The sequence below is a fragment of the Ranitomeya variabilis genome, chromosome 3 (assembly GCF_051348905.1).
Source record: "Ranitomeya variabilis isolate aRanVar5 chromosome 3, aRanVar5.hap1, whole genome shotgun sequence".
Taxonomy (NCBI): Eukaryota; Metazoa; Chordata; class Amphibia; order Anura; family Dendrobatidae; genus Ranitomeya; species Ranitomeya variabilis.
The window spans coordinates 50,612,849-50,629,978 of record NC_135234.1 but is presented as its reverse complement, the minus strand read 5'-3'; the positions used below and the strand labels follow the sequence as shown (position 1 = coordinate 50,629,978).

Below are 17,130 nucleotides of genomic sequence, written 5' to 3'. Positions count from 1 at the left end.
TGGTTCTTCTACTTAGTGGGTCACTGTGATATTGTTATGTTGTGGTGGGCTACTAATCTGTAGAGGCACCAGTAATGTCACAGGTATTAGGAGGTTCTCAAGGCTCAACATGTATCTATACTAAAAAAAAATTAGAGGGATACAAGCTGTCGAACAAGATATTTGGTAGAGGCTTAACTTCTACTATGTGGGGGACTGTTGACTCATTAGGGAGAGTCCTATTTTGCCAAAATTAGTAACTTCATCTGCCTTTGATCTATGGTGATTGACTAGGTTACGACAAAATACAGCAAAGAGCATGACAATATATGAACTCCGCCAGGGATCAATCTGCCACCCAGCTGTTGCTTCTAACATTAGTTAGCTGAATTGTGAATGCAGCTCTGGACTTAGACTGTAATTTAGGATCTGTACAAAGAAACGAATGCAATGTTTTACAATCAATATACAGTTAGGTCCATATATATTTGGACAGAGACAACATTTTTCTAATTTTGGTTATAGACTTTACCACAATGAATTTTAAACAAAACAATTCAGATGCAGTTGAAGTTCAGACTTTCAGCTTTCATTTGAGGGTATCCACATTAAAATTGGATGAAGGGTTTAGGAGTTTCAGCTCCTTAACATGTGCCACCCTCTTTTTAAAGGGACCAAAAGTAATTGGACAGATTCAATAACTTTAAATAAAATGTTCATTTTTAGTACTTGGTTGAAAACCCTTTGTTGGCAATGACTGCCTGAAGTCTTGAACTCATGGACATCACCAGACGCTGTGTTCCTCCTTTTTGTTGCTCTGCCAGGCCTTCACTGCAGTGGTTTTCAGTTGCTGTTTGTTTGTGGGCCTTTCTGTCTGAAGTTTAGTCTTTAACAAGTGAAATCCATGCTCAATTGGGTTGAGATCAGGTGACTGACCTGGCCATTCAAGAATATTCCACTTCTTTGCTTTAATAAACTCCTGGGTTGCTTTGGCTTCATGTTTTGGGTCATTGTCCATCTGTAGTATGAAACGACGACCAATCAGTTTGGCTGCATTTGGCTGGATCTGAGCACAGTGTGGCTCTGAATACCTCAGAATTCATTCGGCTGCTTCTGTCCTGTGTCACATCATCAATAAACACTAGTGACCCAGTGCCACTGGCAGCCATGCATGCCCAAGCCATCACACTGCCTCCGCCGTGTTTTACAGATGATGTGGTATGCTTTGGATCATGAGCTGTACCACACCTTCGCCATACTTTTCTCTTTCCATCATTCTGGTAGAGGTTGATCTTGGTTTCATCTGTCCAAAGAATGTTCTTCCAGAACTGTTCTGGCTTTTTTAGCTGTTTTTTAGCAAAGTCCAGTCTAGCCTTTTTATTCTTGATTCTTATGAGTGGCTTGCACCGTGCAGTGAACCCTCTTTATTTACTTTCATGCAGTCTTCTCTTTATGGCAGGCTTGGATATTGATACGCCGACCTCCTGGAGAGTGTTGTTCACTTGGTTGGCTGTTGTGAAGGGGTTTCTCTTCACCATGGAGATTATTCTGCAATCATCCACCACTGTTGTCTTCCGTGGGCACCCAGGTCTTTTTGCATTGATGAGTTAACCAGTGCTTTCTTTCTTTGTCAGGATATACCAAACTGTAGATTATGCCACTTCTAATATTGTAGCAATTTCTTGGATGGGTTTTTTCTGTTTTCACAGCTTAAGAATGGCTTGTTTCACCTGCATGGAGAGCTCCTTTGACCACATGTTTACTTCACAGCAAAACCTTACAAATGCAAGCACCACACCTCAAATCAACTCCAGGCCTTTTATCTGCTTAATTGAGAATGACATAACGAAGGGATTGCCCACATCTGTCCATGAAATAGCCTTGGAGTCAATTGTCCAATTACTTTTGGTCCCTTTAAAAACAGGGTGGCACATGTTATGGAGCTGAAACAACTAAACCCTTCATCCAATTTTAATGTGGATACCCTCAAATGAAAGCTGAAAGTCTGAACTTCAACTGCATCTGAATTGTTTTGTTTAAAATTCATTGTGGTAATGTCTATAACCAAAATTAGAAAAATGTTGTCTCTGTCCAAATATATATGGACCTAACTGTAGTTTATATGTGCTGTAGATGTTATTTATATGCAAGCTATAGAAGTCTCATTCAGAAGTTGGTGAATTTCTTCTTGCGTCAAAAACATGGATCATTGTTGATCAGTGTTTTGCATCCAAGTTTCTTCAGTGTTTGATCAGTGTTTCAGTTTTTACCCTCAATATTTCAGCAGTGATTTTGCAAAGCTTCTCCTATTTACAGTATTGCAATGTTAACCACAGACAGTGCACAATATGGCATCCATGTGCTGTCCGTGAATTATACGGGAAATTTTGATCCATGACTTGGACCAGAATCGGACATATTTCTGTGATTCTTTTGTGCGCTTTCGGTCCGCAGAAAAACAAGGACAAGTGAATATTTCCCTAAACTTTAATGTGCTCTATCCGTGAAAATAACGGCATGTATGTAATTCACGGTCCTCTGAAAGTGGTCTAAAAGGGTGTAGGCCACATTATAATGTTTAACACGTTTAGTGGTTTTCAAAACTATTTTGACTTTCTAGGAAACATCTGGACATTCTTTTCCTAATTACTGAATACCATGCGACTAACAAAACATTTCAATGCATGTGTCAAATGATAACCAAATGAATGGAAATATTTTATGCAGAGAAACAGTTTTGTACATTCTATAATAAATTCAACAGCACTTCTTAAAATTCATTAATCAACCGCAAAACAGCATTTAGGCACACCGGTGGAGATAACATCAATAGCACTGTTTCGTTCTGCTTTTTTTTTACATCTGTATTACCGTCTACTCCATCATGCACACAGCGCATACAAATAAGGTGCTCCGCTCGTCTACAAGGACAATAAACATTATTATTTTACAGAAGAAGTCCATAAGAAATGATGAGGGCACTCACCGCAAAGAATATACGAAAGTTCCTTTATTGAAGATAAAACATCCAGACAACGGTCATGGCCGGGGGAGAGGCAACACGTGCGAGCAGGGGTGGACAACGGCCGTTTCGCGCTGTCTTGCTGTCTTGGACCCGTTGAAGCGCAAGACAGCGCGAAACGGCCGTTGTCCACCCCTGCTCGCACGTGTTGCCTCTCCCCCGGCCATGACCGTTGTCTGGATGTTTTATCTTCAATAAAGGAACTTTCGTATATTCTTTGCGGTGAGTGCCCTCATCATTTCTTATGGACTTCTTCTGAATTTAAAGACTGTTTTCCCTGAAGGAGCACCCCGCAGTTAATACGGTGTTTTGCAGCACAGAGACCATCGTTGTTCCCGCAGTGATGAGTTTGCGATATTGACCCGACTAGGGTAGTGCCGCTATTTTTTCGTATCTTTTGTTTGGACATTATTATTTTACTATTCAGTGGTTGCTATAAGCCACTATCCACATGCAGGGACCTTTACACTTATATTAAATTGAAGGTCATCTGTTCGTAAAGGTGTTAAAATGAGCAAAATGCCCTTCTGCATTGTACTTGAAATATTGAGAAGAATGGTAATTAAGCAAAGTCTAGACATGGTAAATTATGCTTGAACTGTCCCCAGAGAAAAGCTAAGGATTTGTTTTCCATAGTAAAGATAAAATGTTTTGTTCTTTCAATAGATATGTTTGTGCAGATAATAAAATCGGTAATTGAAATCTAATCACCTTTTATGATTCTGCACGGTAGGACGGCAGTTCGGAAGAAGGTTAACACATTTAACACACTCATTGAACATCAAGACTGGAGATTATAGCATTTTTTTTATTGAAAATGAAGCTCTCGAATCAGGGTTGGACTGGGGTGACTGGGGCTTTTTAGGAGGAATTGACTCCATGGGTCCACCCTACAGCTATATGCAAATATTTGTCAGTCGTTATACCCATTATAGTGGAGCGTCAACTGCACAACACAAGAGGCACCTGTACATATACTACGCACCATTATTATCCTTTTGATAATAATAGATTTGATGGTGCTCCAGATCATCAGAGATTGGGATGTTTTTTTTTATAACCCAACCCTGACTTGTACTTCTCAACAACTTTGTCCTTGACTTGTCTGGAGATCTCCTTGGTCTTCATGGTGTTTGGTTAGTGGTGCCTCTTGTTAATGGTGTTGCAGCCTTTGTGACTTTTCAGAAAAGGTAAAGTATATATACTGACTGACATGGGACACTTAGATTGCACACAGGGGGACTTCCTTTCACTAAACATGTGACTTATGAAAGTAATTGCTTGCACCAATTTTTTTTACGTGCTTCATCATAAAAGGGTGAATGCAGAAGCACATGCCAATTTTTAGTTATTTGATCCCTATATTTTTTCACTTTATGTCACCAACGTATTTAGTTCTGATGTATCTCACACAAATAAGATTACAAAAAAATATTTAAACACAGATTGCATTATAACAATAGGTAAAAGGCCAAGGGGATTGAATACTTTCACAACCCACTATATATGGAAAGTGACAGGTCCGCTTTAATATGCTTTAAATTGTGGCGACATTTTGAGAAACCTTTTGGCTGTAAGATAAGACAACCAATAGGTATTGTAAAGTTAGAAAAAACTTTTTGAAAATGTGCCTAATTAATTTCCAAATGAGCCATTGTGATAAATTGCATTTTCTCTTTACAAAAAATAGACAGGATTAGTAAAATCTGCTCCAAAGTGCGAGAAATAAATAATTGGAAACCTGAAACCAAGATTATTACAAAAGGGCTGCACTTTTCAGTGACATAGAGGAGCATATAGAAAAAACTTTCACAAGAATTATTCCAGTAAATTGTACAGGGCACTTTTTTTATTAAATGTATGGAGAATAAACCATCAGCAGATGTCAATTCTTTCAATTATTTCTTACAGAATTTTATTTTCACTTTTTTCTCCCACTTTTTGAACATTGCAGCATTACTGACTTCATTATGTCAACATCTTGCCTGTTTTTATCTATCATTCCCTTAACTTTAAAATTAAAAAATTAATTGAAAGAAAAACAAGAAGGCCGATCTTTGTTTGTAATCAAAGTTAATTGAATTTATTCACTCATCTTCAGAAATCGATGACAGATTTGCCTGCTGCTAGCATTCATCAAAAGAATCAATTTGACCTATTTGAGCTTCGCTTTTGAAAAATCAAAGTAATTGGAAAATATACTCTTCAATCTCACAGATCAGGTGGATTCGCAAATAGATTGGGTCAGGCTCATTTCATATACTATAAGCTTAAATGCATGCGTGTTCATAGACTTTAATGGGAAGAGAAATGCAACGGCTAGGGTTGTCAATCAAGCCAAAGGAGGGGTGATTAGGAGATCTAAGGCAGCATTTGTCCGGTTGAAGAAACGTCCTTCTGGACTAGTCCTGCCTCAACTGCATATTTGACTCTGCAGGGTTAAACTTCATTCTTCGACCACTGGAACATAGATAAGTTACATAAAACACATCATCAGAATTTAGGAATCCCCAGGTATAACATCATACATGCAGTTGGGTACAGTCTAAGAACCTGATAGATTCCCTTCATACAGTAAATTACAATGTTAAATTATATACAATTAAAACTTCAACAAATTGAGGGATATTTCTAGTAACCCTCAAAAAAAAACTAGCCAATCCGTACGATAGATCATCAATGTGTGATAAATGGAGGCCCAAAACTCATGACCTACAGAATTAGCATTACATGTGGATGGAAAGGGGTTGTCCAGTTACACCATATTGATGATCTATCGGTACAATACCTGTGGGATAAGTCATCAATATGAATTTAGTGGTGGTCCAACATCCGGCACCACCGCCGATAAACTGATAAAGGCTCTGTTGGAGGCTAGATCTAAACATATGGAATGGAACTGCAGAGCGCCCCTTCATTTGGTGTTTACCATTCGCTGCCAGGCACTATAGATAATATGAGTAGCAAATAACAGGTGATCAATGGGGGTGCCGGGTGTTGGACCCCACCAATCTCATATTGATGTCTTCTCCCTTTGATAGGTGATCAATGTGATGTGACTGGACAACCCCTATAGCCACATGCAAATGGCCATCTATGCCGATAGCTGTGTCTGCTACGTATCATCTCAGTCCACTTTAAAGGAGTTACCCACTACTGGACAACCGCTTCTAAATTTGCGGGGGGGGGGGGGGGAACACAGCTCAGAGATTGCAAGAACAGCGCCAATATGGGAGAACAGTATGCAGCATTTTTAATTTATGATTGGCATTAGAGGATAGTTGTTTTCCACTAGAGGCCATAGCTTTTAGGGGTTTGGACTGCTCTCTTTATACTTTTGTATGGTGGCTGCACCAAGAATAGGCTGACAATGTTAATAATATCATTTATCTTTGCTTCCAATTGTTTCCCAATTGACCACCTTAGGCTAAAAATGTTCAGTTCTATACATTTTGATAACTTGTAAATACATATAAAAATGTGTCTTCATTAAAAAGTATTTCTGCCTAATCAAATATTGGGTTGTCCTTTTCTGTCACCAGTTATTAAGTAATAATCTCATATGCATATTTTGCAACCTGGGAAAATGGGAAATCTGGGTGCCAGAGAAGAGATAAGCATGGGTAAAGAATATTTTTTTTCAGAATTTCTGTTTTAGATATTTTTTGCCATTTTTTTTACATTTTATTTACCATGCATTTCTTTACTCATGTATTATCATTGTGTGCCCCTCTTCTCTAGGGTGAAGTGCTGAATAAACCCCCAGAGGTAGCAGAGATTTTGGTAAGTCTCTACTTGTTTTGTGTTGAGTTCTTAGTAATAAATTCAGTAGAAGGAAATGATTGTCCCCCCTGTAAGTAACTAAATTTGTCAGAAAGTAATTGTAATAATGAGAGTTTAAAGTCAGTGAACCACTAAATGTGATTAAGTTATATATTCTATCCAGCAAAACGTTATCAAACATTCAGAGCTACAAGTGGCCATCAAAAATGGCATGCCACAATCTCTTTGGTGGGTGAATAACAGGGACCCCAGAAGGAAAATCATAATGAGGCATCTATTCCTTCATTTGAGGACAGGGGAACCAAAAGTTTTTTTTTGGTCCCTATTTAACTATCTGTCCTTACTTCCCTTTTTGCTTGGCTCAAGATTTCCCAAGATGGGTGACATGAGTTGACCAGCTTTGAAATGAGAAAATTGCGTTACCTGTTGGACATTGTTTTTTACTATATCTGTCTGTATGATAATGCAATTAATTTGGGTCATCAGAAACTGGAGTCTTTAAAGGGTTATTTCCGAAATCATCAGTTGTCAACTATCCATAAAATAGGGAATAGCTTGCTGATCGTTGGAAGTCTTCTGCTAGAACCCCAATAATCCCAATATCAGGACACTGTAACTCCATGATAGAGGAGCACTGCAGCACCATCCTCAAATCATAATGGGACACCTATTCTGCTGCAGGCTCATATCCTTTATAGGGGATAAGATAACCAAAAGCTTGTTGGTCCATACATACAGACATGTCTTTATTTACCTTTCCGCTTGGTTCAAGATTTCCAAAGATAAGGTGACCATCTTTGAAATATTTTTTTTTTACCCTATCGGGCATTGTTTTGTGTTAAATGTGTCTGCATGAGAATGTATTAAACTTGTGTTGTGAGAGATTGGAGTTCTTGAAGGGTTATTTCCAAAACCACAAGTTGAACCCTATTCATGGAATATCAGTGAACCTACTAGAGTTGAGCGAATTTGTTCGGATTTGGTTGCCAAATCTGAATTTGCCATATTCGTGCCATATTGGTACCCTATTCGTGCCGAATTTATGTTTGATGATCGGTTCCGAACATATTCAGTAATTTTTACTCCCATTGACTATGACGTTCAGCTGTGTTCGACGAATATTGCAAAAACAATATTCGCTGCCGATAGTATTCGGACCTAAATCCGAACAAATTTGCTCAACTCTAGAACCTACTAATCACTGAGAGTCTGAATGCTGTGCCTCTGACAATCTTGAGGTTGTGGCTCTAGAATCCAGAGTACATGGCTCTGCAGCCCCGTCTTGGGTGGAGAGGAGGTGCACATGATCTGCCTCCGCTCTATTCATTGTCGATAGAACTGCCAAAAATACCCATGTATAGCGTCTTGCTTTCTCCAGCAGTCCCATAGACAATGACTCTTCATGAGGGTCCAGAGCTTCGATTGTTGAAGGCCCTAGCAGTTGGTTCCTCAACTGTCAGCAAGTTATCTCCTAGCTGATGGGGTGGATACATTTTGTAACATAAGGTAGGTTTCATGACTTATGGGACTTACGGTACCAGTGGAAAGGTGGAACCTCAAGGTTCATGAGCAATCAGCATTTGCTTCTACAATTATTTTAAGGATCACCTCTATCACTGTATAGACGGGCTAATATTTGTGCTAGGTCCTTTTGATGAGATTCTCTGGAAGTCATTTTCAATTCGCTTTTTTCATTCCATCCTAAATATAACTCGTGCAATCGCTCAGTCTTCTTTCCATCTACTGTTACTATGAATAACTCTACAAATGTAAATCTTGCCTGTAGATATTTTTCTGGCAGAGATGAAGTAGGAACTGGATTTAATTACTGACCATATTTATGTAACCATACTAGCTCAATATTGTAGCTGAATCAGCAGAAGGTAATGAGACATGGAATATCCTCGAAGAGGAAATCTTTGGGAAATCTTTTTTTTTGCTCCAGGTTTATGATGAAGAGTGGAAACTTAACAGAAGGCAACTAGGAGGCAGCATGATACTGTACCGTGCTGGGACAGTGGTTATGGGAGATGTCGCGGAGACTAAGCACTCACATTTCTAGTGGAAATGTCCTCACTTTAAGGTTTCTATCTCTCATCTATATTATTTGGGAGTGATAATTAAGACTGGAATCTCACCTCCCCACTAACAGCCATGGTGGAAGCCACTAAGCACTAGTGGAGGTCCATTCTGCACCTACATAACTAGTAAAATGTGTCATTCACCACCCTGTATATTAAAGGCCATATTGGTTGGTCATCTCTTATAGGAACAGATATAAGTTAAGCAAAGTTCACACCATGTTCAGTGTGCATGTCAGCTGAAGACCGGGAGGGTAATAAAGCTGCAATGGGTCCAATTATTGCCACCATTTGTCATTTACCAAGCAGTAATAACTCTTGGTGAGTTTTTGATATTGCAGATTTTTTGCAGAATTTCAGCACTTATTAGATAAGTTAGGTTATTTATGTTTTTTACATTTTCCAGAGCATTTTTTTTTACATGCACTTTTCGCGTTTTGATGGTGCAGTTTCTGTGTCTTTTTGGTGTGTCATGCTTTCAATAAAGCTGATTTGTTTTTGATACTTTCTGGTATTTGGCTTTAATAAAACTTTATTGATGCCATCATGTGCAGATTACTTTTGTTTTTCGTGCTTTTTGACAGTGGAAGCGCACTAAAGACGCATATGCATTTTCTTTGCCTATGGATTTTTTGCATCTATTGCAAGAGAAATTAACATGTGAATTTGACACAACCACTGCAGGTCAGTTTACGCTGCGTAAAAAAAGCACAGTGGCTGTGACCATAGCCTAATGGTATGTGTAGACGGAGATTTTTTTAAGGAGTTTTAAAGCTCCATAAAGTGCCTGAAAAATTGCACCAAAAATGCTTGAAGGACTGTTCGTATTCATTCCTATTATAAAACAACTCACTGATTATATGTTTGAGAAATTTTCTTTCCCTTCAAGTTTTGAAAAACACCTCGGGGGAGAAAAGAAAGGGTATGTGCTCACTTTTTGAGTTTTTTGGAGAGCAAACCAATCAGAAACTCTACGTTTTTGAGTGTTTGAGGAGGATTTGGAGAGTTTCAGCTCAGCTTCTGCTTCAAGAACTCTTAAAAAAATTCACACGGCTTTACTCCAGAGCCACCGGAGTTTTCTTTCACAAAGCTGCTACAGGAAAAAGCCGGTAGTCATTTTGGTGGGATCTTTTTCCGTTATCTTCAATAATAGAGAGCGGGCGGCTTTCAAATGACGGTGCTTGAAGACTGAACATGTTAATTCATTTAACCAGTCCAGCGTTTATGAACACTGAAGCAGTTAAAACAAGTGACATAAGCCAGTGCATTTCCACAGCAATGTCATTTTGGTATTACCGTGCATTATTTTAATTTTTGTGATGCCTTTTCAGGCAGATTCTGGCTGAAAAAAAACATTGTGTGCACCTAGCGTAGGTGAAAGTCGCTTACCGTATATAAAGTATCTCCTGATGGAAAACGCTCCAAACTAAGCACTGTCACACTGTCCAGTCAAAAGACTGCAAAAAAAAAACACTTCAAGAAAAAAACTCTGAAAAACAAAAATCTCCTCAAGTAACGCCCCAGAGAGTGAACATTTACTGAAGTGGTTTCCTCTAGTAAATGTGTCATTTTTGACCACCTCCCAAAAATGCACACTGAGTATTTTTGCTGAGTTTTCAGAGCAGAAACTCGACGGTTTTTATGAGTTTTGAGATTTGAAAAGTTTCTGCTGTGTCAGCTCTAAAAGCTCCTAAAAAACCCTCTGTGTGCATATAGTCTAAGAAGCTGCTAAATATAATTTTTTTTTTTTACTGGTCCCCTTTATAATCGTTAAAAATGAACTTGCAGGTCTTCTAAAATTTTACTAGCGTAGATCCTTATATTATTTCATAAAACAAAATTTTATTGTGTTAATACTCTGAATCGCAGTATACTCTGTTAGGGCTCATGCAGATGGCGTATAAATCGGATGTGTGCGGTCCAATTTTTGATCAGATAGCATGTGTACATCACACTGACCCACGTTATTCAACACGGCCGTTCAGATTAACCCTTTTTTTTTTCTCGGTCCTTCTCGGTTTTTCTGAGTCTTGGATAACACTTTCCGATTCAAGTCTATGGGTGTGTACATTTCTATTATGACCCTAGGAAATTGTACTTGATCATGCACAGTTTTTAATGTAAGATGTTTGAACAGGGATAAATGTTAGCACTGAGTGTCCCCTTAAAATACACAAAGCCCCTTGTTATTTCCTTTAAAAGTATTAATGATGCATTAGTGCACCCCTAAGGCTACGTTCACATTTGCGTTGTGCGCCGCAGCGTCGGCGCCGCAGCGCACAACGCAAACAAAAACGCAGCAAAACGCATGCACAACGCTGCGTTTTGCGCCGCATGCGTAGTTTTTTTCATTGAATTTGGACGCAGCAAAAATGCAACTTGCTGCGTCCTCTGCGCCCCGACGCGGGCGCCGCAGCGACGCATGCGGCGCAAAACGCAAGTGCGCCGCATGTCCATGCGCCCCCATGTTAAATATAGGGGCGCATGACGCATGCGGCGCCGCTGCGGCGCCCGACGCTGCGGCGCTGGCCGCAAATGTGAACGTAGCCTAACATTTAAAGATGCGTCTTCCAAAAGTAATAATGCCCCCTCTTTGTGCCACCCTCCAAAAAAAAAACAAACAAAAAAAAACTTGCTCACCTAATTCGAGAAATCAAGTTCCCCTTCAACTCTGCACACAGAGCAGGTCAGTAATGGCGGTGCAATGCAGTGATGTCATTGTACTGCCTGGGCCAGCTGCTGATGCTCTGTGGGCTGTTAACCTACATCATCCTTCCAGCTTGTAGAATGGGGAGTGGAGGGAGCTCTTAGGATTCCTGCTCCACCACAGGATCCAGCTGATTGAAGTGATGCACCCCATAAATATTGAGGACTCGGGACACTGCTCCAGATATTCGGCACCACTGCAGACATTTCTTTAGAAATTTTTCCCCGTCAAACCAAACCACAGTCACAGTGCGCTACTTGTTACTCCTCTTGAAAATGTACACTTAAAGAAGCACTCCTCCTCCCACCAAAATGCTTATCCTTTTAATATATTGAACTCATCATGTTATATAGCACTGAATATTTACAATTGCTCATTTTGCCTTTCTACACGGATAATTCTTCTCTTTTCCATTAGGTCTATGAATCACGCGATTAAAAACTGACTAGCTGAATCCTTCTAAGCTCTGTGTAGCCACAGGAGGTCAATTTCCCTGAATGAGTCAATGTAAAAGGAATTGCTTGTTTGTTAGGTAAACCCTACATGCGTTGCAGCTGTCGAACAGCCGCGAGACATGCAGCCATGGCGAACTCAAACAAATTATTAGAGGACGTCAATGTCACTCATGTAGCACCTGAGCATGCTCAAATAACACCTTATCCAAACACGTTTGCTATCGCTAATTCCTACATTTCCAGAAGGAAGAACTGAGGAATTGTACAATGAAGACGTAAGAAAACATGTTCAAGCATAGTTATTTTAATATTTAAGGCAGGCTGGTCAAGAGAACTTCAAGTTCTCTACATGATTACACTTTATGGAATGTCGAAAATGACAGAGAAGAATAGAAGCAGAGTGTCTGGTATAAAGTAGGGGTCTTTACGGCACCGGCGCTAAGCTAAGCAGCGGTGATTACGTTATTACCGTACAGAAATCAGCCATAAAAAGTTTAGTTCCAGCAAATCAATCCCTAAGTATACCATTTATCAGAGGTACCACTAACGCAACGCAAGCACGGGTTAAGCAAACTTCTGTCATTGTGGAAATGGCTGGAATTATATATTTCTGAGATAAATATCTTCTCTTATAAGATCTATACGATGAACATCAGAGGGAATTACTTAACCGGGATGAGAGGCCACAGGCACGGGAAAACAGCTGCATCCGAATCATTATTCTTTATTAGGCTTTTTGGGGCAGATGTAAGACTCTCATAAAACATCGGATGACATCAGCAAAATTGCAATCTCAACATTTTGGTTTGCAAAAGCTGCTCCATGATGAGGATAAATGTGGAAGCCAACCAAATAGGAAGCAAAAAAAAAACCAAAATATCTTTTTCTAATTTTTTTTTTACTAAAGTTTAAATTATGAAAGGATCCTGCAAGGGGCAAGTTTTCTAAGCCTCCATTGACCTTTATACAGGTGCGTATGTACATGACATTAGTAACATACAGTAAATATTCTAAGGCCTGGTTTCCATTTTTTCGGCCATCCAGCTTTTGTTTTTTTTCATAGTAGACTGGTGGGAAATTGATGTGGAAACTGTAACCGTAGTTTTTTAAGGGATCGTTTCCATTCATCCGGCACATTAATTGAGCCCTTTGATGAGTAGGATTGTAAAATGCTATGTGTTATGCGTTTTTTTGATCGGGCTCACCAGTTTTGCAGCAGAAATTAGTAAACAAAAAAAAAAAGCCGTTTGACAATGATCATTGATGCCATTTTGACACCTGTTGTAATCTGTTGAGGGTCATGAAAACTGATCCCAATGGTATGGACAAATAGAATCTCAGCCTTAAAAGGCACTTTATATGGATCTACATGGAATCCAGGTAAAGAGCTGTGAGAAAAAGTAGAAAACTCATGACTAAAGGGGCATTCTGCAACCCCCAGTATAGCGATTTGGTGTGAAGGTAACAGAACAGTCTAAAGATTGAAGAGGCTTCAGTGCTCACCTGAGTCCTGTGGCTTCTTCTAACAGCTTGGTGACGAGGTGCCGACAGCCAGACACTCGCCACATAGTTACCAACATAATTCCTGCTGTTAGCTTAGGGAAGTTTTAGTCGTGCCCCCAATCACACCCATTTATATGTAAACCTCGCCCATTTTTGTCCAGACTTGAGGTTCATTCACACGTCCGATTTTTCCATCAAGAAAAATGGACCGATTACTCTGATCAGAGTGTGGTCCGAGTGTCATCCACTTTTCTAGTACAGGGAGAAATCAGGAGTCATTTTTCTCCACCTTCTGCATTCTAACTATCTGCTAAAAAAAATTCACAGACCCACTGACTTGCATTGCCGATTTTGATCCGGTTTGTGAAAAATAAAAGACATGTGAATGACCCCACATGCTATCACAGGTATGAGTGCTATCTGTGAAAATCATGGATCACACTCTTCTGTGAAAATCAGACATCTGAAACAGCCCATACTGCAAATCTGGGATTGTTTCTGATATATTTGGACACTTCAGACAAATTCTAGACAGGTGGCATATACTGTATGCCACCAATTTGAGAGTAATAGCCTATTCTAAGGATATATCATCCCTATTTTAATAATAAAAAATCCCCCTTAATGGTGAAACTTCAACTATTCTTTATTAATTTAGATGCAACAGTTGCTATTGATCTGTACAATTAAACAGCCAGGAACAGAGCTATCTCTGATCTCTTCCATGACAGCAGTATTATACACCTGACATCCACTCAGGATGATACATTGATGGTATTCTGCATGGCGTCAATATATGGGGCATGGCATTAAAGTTGGTTAAAGTTAAGTTTTGAAACAATGAGTTACATAGAGGCGGTTATAAATGGGGACACACTCAGGTTGGGTCACAGTAAACAGTGGGGTACCCCAGGAGTCAGTACTGGGTCCTCTTCTTTTTAATATATTTATTAATGGCCATGTAGGGGGCATATAGAGTAGAATTCAATATTTGCAGATGACACTAAACTCTGCAGGGGAATCAACACAGGGAATGATAAGTTAATAATACAGAAGGATTTGTATAAGCTGGAGGCTTGGGCTGAGAAATGGCAATTGAGCTTTAATGTAGGTAAATGTAAGATCATGAACTTGAGCAGAGGAAATAAAATGTATTATTATGTGCTAAATGGTAAAACCCTGAGTAAAACTGTCACTGAGAAAGACTTGGGTGGATGGCAAGCTCCACTTCAGTGAGCAGTGTTAGGAAGCTTCTGAAAAGGCAAATAGAATAATGGGATGAATTATATGAGGCATAGATGCTCATGACGAGAAGATAGCTTTGGCGCTATACAAGTCACTAGTGTGGATACACTTAGATATTGTGAATAATTTTAGTTTGTGGTGTATAAGAATGACACAGCTGAACTAGAACATCATTTGCAAAGATAAGCATCCAAGGTTATTAAAGGAATGAATGGACTGCAATAAGAAAAACGGGTTATCAGACTTGGGGTTATTCAGTTTGTTAAAACAAAGGTTTAGGAGCGATCTTATTACAATGTTCCAACATATTAGAGGACAGTACAGAGATCTGTGTAATGATCTTTCCACACTTAGGTCTTTGTCAGTAACAAGGGGGCATCCTCTATGTTTAGAACAGGAGTGGGGAACCTCAGGCCCGCTGGCCGTTTACGGCCCTCTATGACCTTTTAGCCGGTCCCAGGGCAAATTCCCGGGGTATGTAGTGCTTTGGTTGACAGCTGTATTTTGACGGCCACTGGCCCATGACTTTCTTCTTGCTCTGTAAGCACGCACACGCAGTGTTCATGACTGAACGATGATGTGCATGCGATGAAAGATTACGTCCTGACACCAGTACCATTGTTAAGACGTACTTTGTGGATGGAATTAGCGCACAATTTGTACATCCCCCGAAGAATGATATAAACATCCAAATGGCCCTTGGCAGAAAAAAAAAATCCCTACCCCTGGTCTAGAGGAGAGAAGGTTTAATCATAATCCCAGATGCAGATTCTTTACTGTAAGAGCAGTGAGACTGTGTGATTCTTTGCCACATAATGTAATGGTTGATCCACTGCTAAAATTCAAGAAAGGTCTGGATGCCTTTCTTAATAAATATAATATTACTCCTTATGGACACTAGATTCTGTGATAGGGTGTTTATCTAAGAAACTAGTCTGATTCCCTTATGGCGTTGGGAACAAATTTTTCTCTTAAAATGGAGCCATTAGTGTGTGCCCTGTAAGGTTTTTGTCTTCATCTGGATCAACATGTTAGGCTATAGGTTGGATTCGATGGATTTAAGTCTACCAACAATCTTAAAAACTATAAGATAATGAGAAGAGAGGGGCAAAAATTAAAATGTGGTCCCCTTCAGAAGTACTTGAAATACTTGAAAAAGGAGGTCTTAGGGCATTTTTTTCTTTTTCCTCCATTTATTTTACATGATTCTTGTTTCCAGGACTTTTTAAAGAGGTAATACCAACACAGAGATTTCAAGCACCCATTAAAAGACAGGATAAAGTCAAGTAAAGTCTTAACTGGGGCCAGGCAGCACGCATATGGTCAGTCTTTATCTCACATACTCATATGGGGAAGGGATGAAAGTCTATAGATTATATATAATTTATATTATTTTTTTCTCTCCTTCATTACTTCGGAGGCACATAGGGGCACAAAGACAATAATTAGTGAACATAATATTTGCTATTCTTTAATACAAAGGAAACCAAGCTGGCCTCTCATTTATAAACCCTCATCCTTATTGACATATATCAGAATACATTTAAAAGGCCAAAAGGGAGCTTGGTAAATTATAGAAGAATTGGGGGCAGGAGACATGGTCTCTTGCCCCCTAGGTTTCCATGGTAAGATATCATTAATTGCCATGGGTTCTGTTCTTTGCACCATGTATGACCTTTCATTGTTTCCTTCGCTCTTCAGTTCATCCAGTGTCAAAAAGCTGTGGGAAAATCGTCTAGCCCCTTGCATCAGCTGTTAGATGCAAGTCATTGTCCTCCAGTTTTAATATTCTCTTTGGTTGAAGGTATCGGTGATGGCCAACTGCTCGGCAGGTGAGGGCCATTACCATCTTGTTCCCTTTGTGTCTATGTGGTTTCTGCAATCTGTTCCCTAGTGATCAGGTGTTAGAATGGTGTCGAGGGTGGAGGGAGAGGGGTTTTCTTCTTATTTGGGAGGGGTTACAAGGATTAATTCCCACGAATAAAGAAAGGGGGATGAGAAAGATAGAGCAATTTTTTTTTTCTTCGCCAGGGGATTCTCTGCATGACTTCCCCACTGATGTGATCATGTGCTTTCAGCCTGAGATTTTATTAACAATTCATATGGAAATTGAGGGCACCGGAGGAGCAGATTCTCACATAAACTTGATCTATTCATGAATGCAGTTCTCTGTTTGCCCTGACCCTGCATGGCTTAAGATACGCTTGCAAGCCAGAGAGCTAGACACAAAAAAGTAGAATGAAAGGCAAGCAAATTCCTGCAGTGCACACAAAGGCGGTGGAGCAGGGTTTCAGGACTCACCTCCTTATCTTCTTCCTACCAAGATCTCATAGAAACGTTCTCGTTCTACTGTAC

General features: G+C 39.6%; 1 long non-coding RNA gene across 4 annotated transcripts in view; it reads left to right on the top strand.

The window, feature by feature from the left end:
• LOC143815131 (uncharacterized) overlaps positions 1-17,130 on the top strand; it is a 610,659-nt gene that overhangs the window by 195,157 nt on the left and 398,372 nt on the right. For all 4 annotated transcript variants that reach the window (XR_013223685.1, XR_013223683.1, XR_013223684.1 and 1 more), the window contains one exon: positions 6,743-6,784. This is a non-coding gene — a long non-coding RNA (uncharacterized LOC143815131). The remainder of the gene's footprint in view (positions 1-6,742; positions 6,785-17,130) is intronic.